Below are 10,341 nucleotides of genomic sequence, written 5' to 3'. Positions count from 1 at the left end.
GACGAGCGACGAGGCGGCGAGGCGACGAGCGACGAGCGACGAGGCGGCGAGGCGACGAGCGACGAGCGACCAGGCGGCGAGGTGGCGAGGCGACGAGCGATGAACGACGAGCGACGAGCGACCAGGCGGCGAGGCGACGAGCGACGAGCGGCGAGGCGGCGAGGCGACGAGGGGGGAGGGAAGACCGGCGATGTGTGCTGTTGGTGGTTATGGAAGACCGACGAGAAGACGGTGATGGAGGGGGGAAAAAGGAGATGGGGGGAGAAGACGGTGATGGAGGGGGGAAGAAGGAGATGGGGGGAGAAGACGGTGATGATTTGGGAAAGGAGGGCATAGTTGGAAAAATGAACCTCTTAATGGTTTAGTGAGGTATAKGATGCAAAATGGTTAAGAGCCAATTGTCACCATTAAGAGGTTCTATTTTTTTTTGCCAAACAGCCTCTGCCTCTTAGCGATTAAGAGGCTGCCTCTTAATGTCACCATTAAGAGGCAAACAAACAGCCCCTTAGTCTGTTTATACTAATTTACTGCTGAAATTATATACTTCTTTTTCCAATAAAATGAATTTGATGAGAATTCTTTCCAAATTTATATATATTTTTTCATAAATTAAATTGAAAGCAGTGTTTCAGATGGACAAGGAAATGGTGGTTCTAAATACAATGCCTAATTATTTCCCTCTCGCATACATAGATATCAATATGCCCTTCAACATTATAATTAAATCTCATGATTTTAACTAAAAACGACGCATAAGCATATGTCAATATTACACAAATAAAAATCTTTTAATCCCAAGACGAACACATATGTTTAACTAATCATAACACGTGTATCTGAAGCCATTAGTAGAGCGGAAAGCAATGTAGAAAGCTTTAACCTAGTATTTAAATTTTCCCAATTGTCCTAAACCTCCTTTATGAGTTGTCACTATAAGAATATAGGGCTATAGTGACAATAAAAGTTGTTGGAGTAGAAGGATATAGCGATGACAAAAATCGTCATAGCAGGAGGCTAACATGACGCCGTCACCGTTTATTTGTTTTTTACGATGTATGATCACAATAGGATGAAATACTTTCTTTTCTAATATACTTTTAAGACCTTATACACCGATGATATGTCGTTTCTATGGTTGAAAATGTCGATCGCAATAGGTTGAAAATGTCCATAAAATATAATTTTTTTAAAATAAATTAGATGATACTACAAAAAAGTCGAATTAAAAAAACAAAAACGAGAGTTTAATAATACATATTCAAGTATATAGCAATTTTCTGATAAATAATGTCTACATATTCAAGAAACAAAAACTGCAAATTAGGTTGATTTGCCACGACAGGATATCTATTTACTTGGATAAAACACAAAAGCAAGCCATCAAAGGGCCTTTAACCTAGCGGTATGTGAGTCATTGGCCTCCTAGTAGGTCAATGGGTCAAACCTCACCAGTTTTTTGTATGGAAGTCGAATACAAACTGTGATTCTAGGGAAAACGGTAATACCGCCAGGTTTGAAACATCAATCTTTTATAGCTGCCCCGTAATAAAACTAGTTATTGCTGCTACCTTTTTCTCTGTTCCCATGGTGTATGAGTTTATTTGTTCTATTTATCGTATTATAAGAATTATATGACGATATGACACTGCATTTTATTTGGCTTATTTACGATGGTTTTACAACGCGAACCTCACATTCTATCTACGTTACCTAATAGAAGCTTCTACTTCTTTACCAAATCAAATAAAAAAATGTATTCAGTATATTTCACTCAAAACTAGGATCTGATGAGTGGGTAGGAGGATGTAGATTTTTCCTCTACTCAAGAATCTTATACCACCCCCTCTCTAGTGTCTAGATACTTCAACTAATAATTTACTGCATTCTTTATCTGTAATTTGTAAACCCATCTCTGAATCTTCCCCTATATTTCTAGTTTATTGGTAGCTAGTCCAAGACCAAATCAAGTTTAGTTTCCAACATATCTTGTATAAACGTTATATATACCAAATCTAAATGTAGCTAGATTCAAGTGGTGCAGTTATTTTATCAACTTAGTTGACAGCAACAACAGATGCAGGTTGCAGACTATATATATCTATGCATTGGTTAAGTTGCCTTAATTAATTGCTTAATCTGTTTGGTTTTTATATGCAATTTGATTCCTTTTGATTGGTTGATTATTACATTTCTTATCATTGCATTGTTTATATCTTGGAGTGAGGGAATGTCAACTTACAAGTGGCGTATCTAACAACAAGTGTGAACATCATATTTTAAGATTAATTGCTTTGAAAAAATAATAACAAGACCTGGAACCGATTCACAAATAATTTTGTGGATAACCCTTTTTAGTTTCTGTACGTCGGCTATATATGATCACCAACAAACAACTCAACCCAATTGTTTATTTACATAACACTCTCAATTTCACTGAAGACCATCATATTTATCTATAACATCATATTTTTAACAATATACAGTGGAAGTTCCTTACAACTTAATTGGAATGAAACATCAAAATGGATATAAAAACAGTAACTGGAATCGGCTTAATTGCCTAGAGTTTCTCCTTGTTCTAATAAATTCCTCACTTCCCTCCTAAAAATTCTATATATGTCAATAGTCAAACAATGATCAAGACATTGAAAACAATAATACAAATATAATGGATAATAACCAAAAATAATTAATAATCAATACTAATTAATCAATAGCTAAAGATCAATGCTTAATATATAATTTAATGTTATTATTAAAATTAATTAAAAATTAATAATGTATAGAGACATATTGGAATACGACAAAAAGCTCCGGAAATTTATTGAATTATAAGGAATACAATAAGCTTGGTAGGGTCCAAGGGGCAAAGCCCTTGGCGGTGGTCCCATCCGTATGTAAGAAATGGATCCTATGGTTGTTTTCCATCCAAACACCCGAACAGTCGCGCCTGTTGGGAACATACACGACTCCCGCCAAAATAACCTACTTAATCGCCGATGACTATATGAGATTTCGATTCGATGATTGCAGCGTGACGATCTTGGTGCATATGTCGGTTTTTGGATTATCCCAAATCTGATTTCGTGATAGCACACGCAATAGGGTTGAAATCACAGATTTTGGAAAGTGTTTTATACATGATCATTGAATTATCCAAGTATTTTGATATTCTGTTTCTAAAATCTAACAAATCATTAAATGAGATTTTTCAATCATCAAGATCTTAAGGAGAAAATATGTAAATATAGGTAAAATTCTCACTAATTTAAATAAGCTAAGGAAGTTGAGTTGGAATTTTGAAACTTTTGTGTAATTAAATTATCATTTCAAGCCATTACCACTCCATTTTGGAAAAAAATTACTTACTTTCTTTTTTATAAAAAAAATTAGATTACTCATTTTTTAAATTAAATTATCTAAAATATAATCGATATTTTATTTAAATAAATCATATTAAACACGAGAAATTTTATTATCTTTAGTTCAAGATCCTAGATGATAGATCTATTTTTTAAGATTGACATATGCATTTTTAAGCGATTCAAAATTTCGATGATAGATTGTAAATTGATTCACGTACAAGTTATAATTAAGATTTACATGTGAATCTATGTTAGATATCACATATTGACGTATAAATCTTAAAAACTGGTTTAGAATCTTGGTTATAAGTTTTAAATTGATTAACGTATAAGTAATGATAAGATTCATATGTGAATCTATGTTACGATTTACATATTCACATATGAATCAATATATACCTGATTATCATTATCTGATAATGGTTTGTTGGAATCTTTTGCGTGTGGTTACATTTCAAACGACCAATGAAAATCATCGATGTTCATATTCACATATGAAATTTAGACAAATGAGATTTAATTCGATCTATAAGTAGAATCACCAATGGTTTCAAGGTAAAAAATTAGATAAAAGTCGATCATCAAAGACTTGAAAATAAATTAGGATATTTAATTAGTAAAAAAAGACTTGAAAATATAAAATTTTAAACTAGTGGTTAGGGTTGTTTCTCTCATTCTTAAGAGTCATGGCAAGACCACGACGTTTTTCAAGTCATGACTTATTGTGACAAATCTCATGAAACGCTACCTCAATTCTAGGGCCAAATTATCCCTCAACTCTCAACTTTTTTTAGTGTCATCAAAGGGCTATAGTGCTATGAACAATGACTGTTAGTATCATAATGAATGAAACAAAATTGCAAATGAGATTGCTTGTCGAACACGAAAGAGAGAAACAAAGAAGAAGATGAATGTTATTAAACATGGTCGTGCTTTATACTTCAATCATAAAATTAGTCATCGGAAAAAAACAAATATAAATAGGACTAACCGACCAAGAGAGTTCAATCCTTAAATTAGAGATCTAAGGTGAAATAGTTGCAGATTTACATTCTTAATAGGTAATAGGCGAATCGTTAAATCTAATAGAAGATTGAAGAAATTTTGCAAAATATTATAAAAATTAAAAGGTATACAATTGAGCCCCAAAAAAGTTTAGAGGTCTTATTTGGAATCTCAAAAATTAGCACACTTTCTAACACCTGGGTGTGTATAATAAATATAAGTCGGGTTCAAACGAGAACATTGAACAAATAAGAGAAAACGAGAACAACCAAGTCACATGCAATTTTACACTAAATTACATGCAAAATCACACGTGATTCAAACGACCTTATAATGGCGACCTGAAGTTGCAGGCCAGGTCGCTTGCTCAACTTTGCAATGACCGTGTTCCATAATCGCATGTAAAATCACATATGGTTTAATCACTTTTTTATTCTTTTATTTTATTCATGTTTTATTTTGATCCTTCCCATAGATATAGATACATGTAAGTATATATATTGGAGTTTGTTAGAACATCAGTTCTTGATCAGGTCGGAGGATTGTGTATCAGGATCATGTAATAACCAGTGTTTGAAAAAACTCACCGCAATAGCCGTTGTGGAGCGCAATGGCTCAAGGCTTGTGTCTCACGCCACATTATGCTTGGGCACGCCATGACCTAATGCACGGTTTTTACAACGCAATATTTGATTTTTCTTACCTTTTTAATGTGTTATTTGTTAGTTTCTAATATATAACCTAATTTAAATTATATAATATCATTGACTCAATGAGTAATAATAGGAAATATACGTTTATATATATAATAATTTATATGATATAAAGATTTGTCATTGTAAATCATACCTTAAAAACAATGCAACCTCACCGTAACTCTTATCATTTAAAGCTTGATCTCGTCGTTACGGCACACATCAACTTACGTCATTCTATTTTGAGCGTCGGTAATAACTAGACAAATAAGAAAAGCAAGAAATCAGCATTTACGATAAATTTTAATTAAAAAAAACGTAATTATTATTTTATCATTTTTGACCTCGACCTTGTTGCAATGGAATCCGCCGACGGTAAACGACAAAAGAAGCTTCTGTACCAATCCTCGCATAAATTCATTTTCAAAGCAGCGGATTTATGGGAATAATTAAGGGTTTATTATCAAAATTACCGTTTTTGGTAAAAACAATTGTTAAAACATCAGGGTTTTGTACGTTCTAACAAAATCACCATTAAAATTGTCAAATGACGAATTTCAAACTTGCGTCAGAAATAGTATCCACAAACCCACAAAAAGCCCAGTGGTGATTTCCAAGAAGAACGTTCCTTTTTCGTATAATATTTGGATTAGAATTAGATCGAAGTCTTGTAATTCTCTTGATTGGAATGTTTGGTGTATCAGCCATTTAAAGGCTTTGTTATAACTGCTAGCCTTTTGTGGTTTTTAATAAATTCTGATGTTTATGAAAAAAGAGTAGTATCGACAGGACATGAAAAAGTATCATTTTCTTGTAAGAAATAAATAAATATTTTTTACAAAATTATTATTGATTTGTTGGTTGGTTAGTTTTTTTTTTCTCTTTCCATATGTGAGATTATGTGTTCATTTCCTTACTGCAATTTTTAGAATAATAAATATGAAATTAAAAGCTAAAAACTAAGAAAATGACAAATAGCAGGATTCGAACTCTGGTCTGAGGTGGAAGAAAATTATTGCAAACCAACTCTCATGGGCGGACCTGATGTGGTGGCATGGGTGGCACGTGCCACCGTATTATTTCGCTGCCGAAGGGTAAAAAATTTAGGTTTGTTAACGGTGTTACCATATCGTTTTAGAAGGTGCTACCGTATCGTTTTAGAAGGTGCTATCGTATTTATCTGAAATCCAAATGGTGCAACTAAAACCCAAACAAAGCAAAGCCCAAATAACCAAAACCGTACTTTTTGTAATTATTTTTGGGTATATATTGACCGTTTTCAAAAGATGAAGACGTGTCGGGTACATGTTTAGGAGTTGTTTATCGGTACTTAGGGCTGTAAACGAACCGAACGAACATGAACGGAGGCTTGTTCATGTTCGTTCGTTTAACTTAACTGAACAAACACGAATGGTAAACGAACGAAAATCTTTGTGTTCGTGTTCGTTCGTTTAGAAATAAGGTGTGTTCGTGTTCGTTTATGTTCGTTCGTAAACATGCTAAACAAACGTAAACGAACGAACATAAACGAACGGGCTAAACGAACATAAACGAACATAAATAAATATTTTTTGAATTCAAAGTAAATAAGTAAAAGATGATATATTAAACTTAATATATAAACGAACATAAACGAACGGTAAATGAACGAACGAGACTCTTGTTCATGTTCGTTCGTTTAACTAAGCGAACAAAAAAATAGTTCATGTTCGTTCATTTATTAAATAAACGAACTTCCTGCCGAACGGTTCGCTGAACGTTCGGTTCGTTTACAGCCGTATCGGTACTATAAAAACCATATTTTTTATAATTATTTTTAAATGTATATTATACTATATTAATTATATGGTGCAACCGTTTGAAAATTTTTCTGGGTCCGTCCCTGCCAACTCTATCAAAAAAAATTTGTGTCTTCATCGTAGCTTCAAAAATTATAAATTGACACCAACAAATTAATACCGTGACACTTTTCACGACCCTATAATTTTTTATGCTTCAACAAAGGAATGACGCAATGGTCCACAAATACCACCTAATCCAATAGAGTGGGTATGCCCCTGGTTGTTGGTATCTGAATTTGGTTGTGCACATCTAGACTAATGTCAAAGGCATTAGAGAACAGTCAGACAAAACCCTAGTCACGTTGTAGGACATAAAGTCCTAAACTGGTCACTTATGAAGAAGAGCCCAAATGCCCAAGCCTTATTGGCAATTGACTATCAATCTGCTAATTTATATGCATTTCCATGCAAATGCAAATCGCCAATTTTTCTTCAATTTCATCAAAAAGTGGGTCCCATTTTTGAAGTAAAGTTGAATCCATCAGTTAGCGGATTTAATAGGTGGAATCAATGGCCATTTTTATAAGAATAGTTAAAAAGCTGGTCAAATGGTCATTTTTGTGCAAATGCTTAAAAAAACTGGTTTTTATGTTTGATTTAGACAAAAAAATATACTCAAATTCATGCTCGAATTGAAAAATATGTTTATTGGTTTGTAAAGCCCTTAGTAAGAGAATATAGATGTATGTTATGTTCGCGACTTGTGGTCAAGTTGTTTCACGAGTCATTTTATCATTTGAGGGTGAATCTACTTGAACGACATTGTGTGATACACGGTTCAACTTCCTCGGTTTTACTGCTTTAATAATATACGTTATGTATAACAAAAAAGCACGTGAACTTCAAACAACGTAACTTACGAATCAAGTTTGCTGATAAGGATTGTGACCGATTGACAACAAAAATTAGTACTTGTAATATTCTTCGTAATTTTTTTTTTATAAAAATGTGAATCACAATTAATTTTAGAATGAATTATACTTTTGGTCCCTATAGTTTCTCCAAATGCTGATTTTTCTCTCCTTACGGTTACTTACTGACGGTGTTAACTCAAGGAACCTTCAATACTATGAACTAAAAAAGGTTAGGAACCATCAGATAGATAATTAACTTTTTTTAAAAACTTCATGATGTAATTTATATTGTCAGATACTATAAATAAAATGCTTACTTGTGATCATGCTTAATTAAATTTTAGTATGTTATTTTTCATATTTTGTGAAACAAATTTATCTAGATATATTAATGTTCATATATGAAATTACCTAAGCTAGCATTCGTTATCTTGGATGAAAACCTAAAATTTTATTATATTTTTTGTTAAATTAAATTGCTATTGCTTAATAATATTATCATAACACATTAATTGTTATGAAGCAATTAATAATACAGTTAGCCGAAATAATAATAATAATAATAATAATAATAATACACTACAACAAAATAGGGTTTCTATGACACTTCAAATTTCTAAGCGTCCTAATAAACCTCATTATAAGACTTACTTTATAGGACCAAAAAAATAAAATGTCCTATCTAAGAGAGTTGTAATAAATTTATAAGACGTTTTTTTGACGTCGTAATAAGTATTTTAGGACACTTTTATTATAAAGCGTCTCATTAGCAACTTTATAGGACACTTTTTGAAAAACTGTCATATAAAAATAAGTGTCATAAAAAATTGAGTTTATAGGATACTTTCTCAAAAGTGTCATATAAAGTTGTTAATGCGACATTTTGTATTAAAAATGTCCTAAAAAACATGTTAAGACGTCCAAAAACATCATATAAACTTATTACAATACCTTTAGATATGATGCTTTATATTTTGGTCCTATAAATTAAGTCCTATAAAATGGTACTACAAGAAAAATGATCTTTAGAGAAGCTTTTCTTTTGTATTTAAAAGTTTGAAAAACTTCTCTAAAACCTTTAGAGAAGCTTTTTACTTCCGTTAGCAACCTTCCCTATATAACGGTAGGAGAAGGTTTTAGGGAGGGTTTTCGAAGGGTACATTTATGTTGACATTTAGAGAAGCTTATTTTAGGCTTTGGAAACACTTTCAAAGCGTATCTAAAGGTTGGCCGAATTTTTTTGAAAAGCTTCCCTAAAAATATGTATTAGTGACGTTTTTTAGCAGCAATGACAGTTTTTAAGCGTCACTAAAAGTTACCTTTAGAGAAGGTTTTTAGAAAAGCTTCTCTAAAGATATATGCTTTAGTGACGCCATCTGCAAAGCTTCTCTAAAGGCATGATTTAGTTACATTTTCCTTACCTTCTCTAAATGTTATATTTAGATACAAATGATTGGAATGTTTGCTAAAAGTATAAGCTTTAGTTACACTCTTTGTAAACCTTCTCTAAAAGGGTATATGATATTATTTATATATATACATATATATAGTTCGTATTTCAGCTATATATATATTACAATAAAATAAATAACACCAACCAAAAATAACATCAAAATACTAAAAAAATATAATTTTATATATTTGTCATAAAAGACATAAATCTCAAACAAACCGTAACGTTTTAACCAATCTACATATTTGTTCTAATTTATTTAAAAAAAATCTAAAATCATATAACCCAAGATCTTCAATGTGCCAATTCCATTATTTTATCTGCAATAAGTAAATAGGACATCAAAGTAGCTTCGTTTTATTTCTTTATCCCATCATGAATATACTTGAGGACCTGATAAACCAAAAAAAGAAAGTGTTAARCTTTATAGACCCAAAATTTGCATTAAAGTAACGAAAAAACAATTCCTTTAACACCAGGCTTGAGAATCYACATGYTACAAAGCYAATAACAGAAGTTTTTGAATTATGAGCATCTCTATAACTAGTGAACAGTTACCACTTTATTTTGTTTTGGCTAAAGTGTTGAAAGATTGGATCATGGCATGAGATTCTAGTTTATGTACCCTTGCCGTAAGCAAAGCAGAAGGTCCCRCGTCCTCATACCTCGATGTTAGATCTAATTATGGCTCTCAATGCCACAATCTTGAAACCAACCGTTAGAATTGGATCATCCCCATTGTTCTACCTGAATGYAGATCATAAACATTGAGCATGAAAAATGGAGCAAACAAATTGAATCCATGGTACAAATCCATCACTAAATCCAAATACATTACAAAATTCGAACATAAAGTAGAGAACAATAGATTTTTAGAGCATAGAGTGGACGGAGAAACACAATATTAGCTATATTTTGATCTAAATTCATAACTAAGTTCTAATTTTGTTTCCTATATATAACCATGGTAGCCAAAATTTGCTATTTGTATCCATGTAATTGTGACTCAGAAAGAAAACAATATGAACAACTTTTGGTACAATTAAACCATACTTTGTCAATTGTCGTGGCCAGGGATGATCATCTCATCATGGTCTTTTATACTTGTATTACTATACTAATCAAGAC

At 32.2% G+C, this 10,341-nt stretch overlaps 1 long non-coding RNA gene across 1 annotated transcript in view; it reads right to left on the bottom strand.

Moving 5' to 3' along the window:
- Nucleotides 1-9,429: 9,429 nt before the first annotated feature.
- Nucleotides 9,430-10,341, bottom strand: part of LOC112500701 — a 2,295-nt gene continuing 1,383 nt past the window's right edge. The window contains exons 2-3 of the long non-coding RNA XR_003067362.1: nt 9,879-9,960; nt 9,430-9,606 (exon numbers count right to left, since the gene is read on the bottom strand). This is a non-coding gene — a long non-coding RNA (uncharacterized LOC112500701). The remainder of the gene's footprint in view (nt 9,607-9,878; nt 9,961-10,341) is intronic.

Source organism: Cynara cardunculus (genome assembly GCF_001531365.2).
Source record: "Cynara cardunculus var. scolymus isolate 2C chromosome LG 1, CcrdV1, whole genome shotgun sequence".
In the NCBI taxonomy this organism is placed as follows: Eukaryota; Viridiplantae; Streptophyta; class Magnoliopsida; order Asterales; family Asteraceae; genus Cynara; species Cynara cardunculus.
This window is presented reverse-complemented; position numbering and strand designations above follow the sequence as displayed.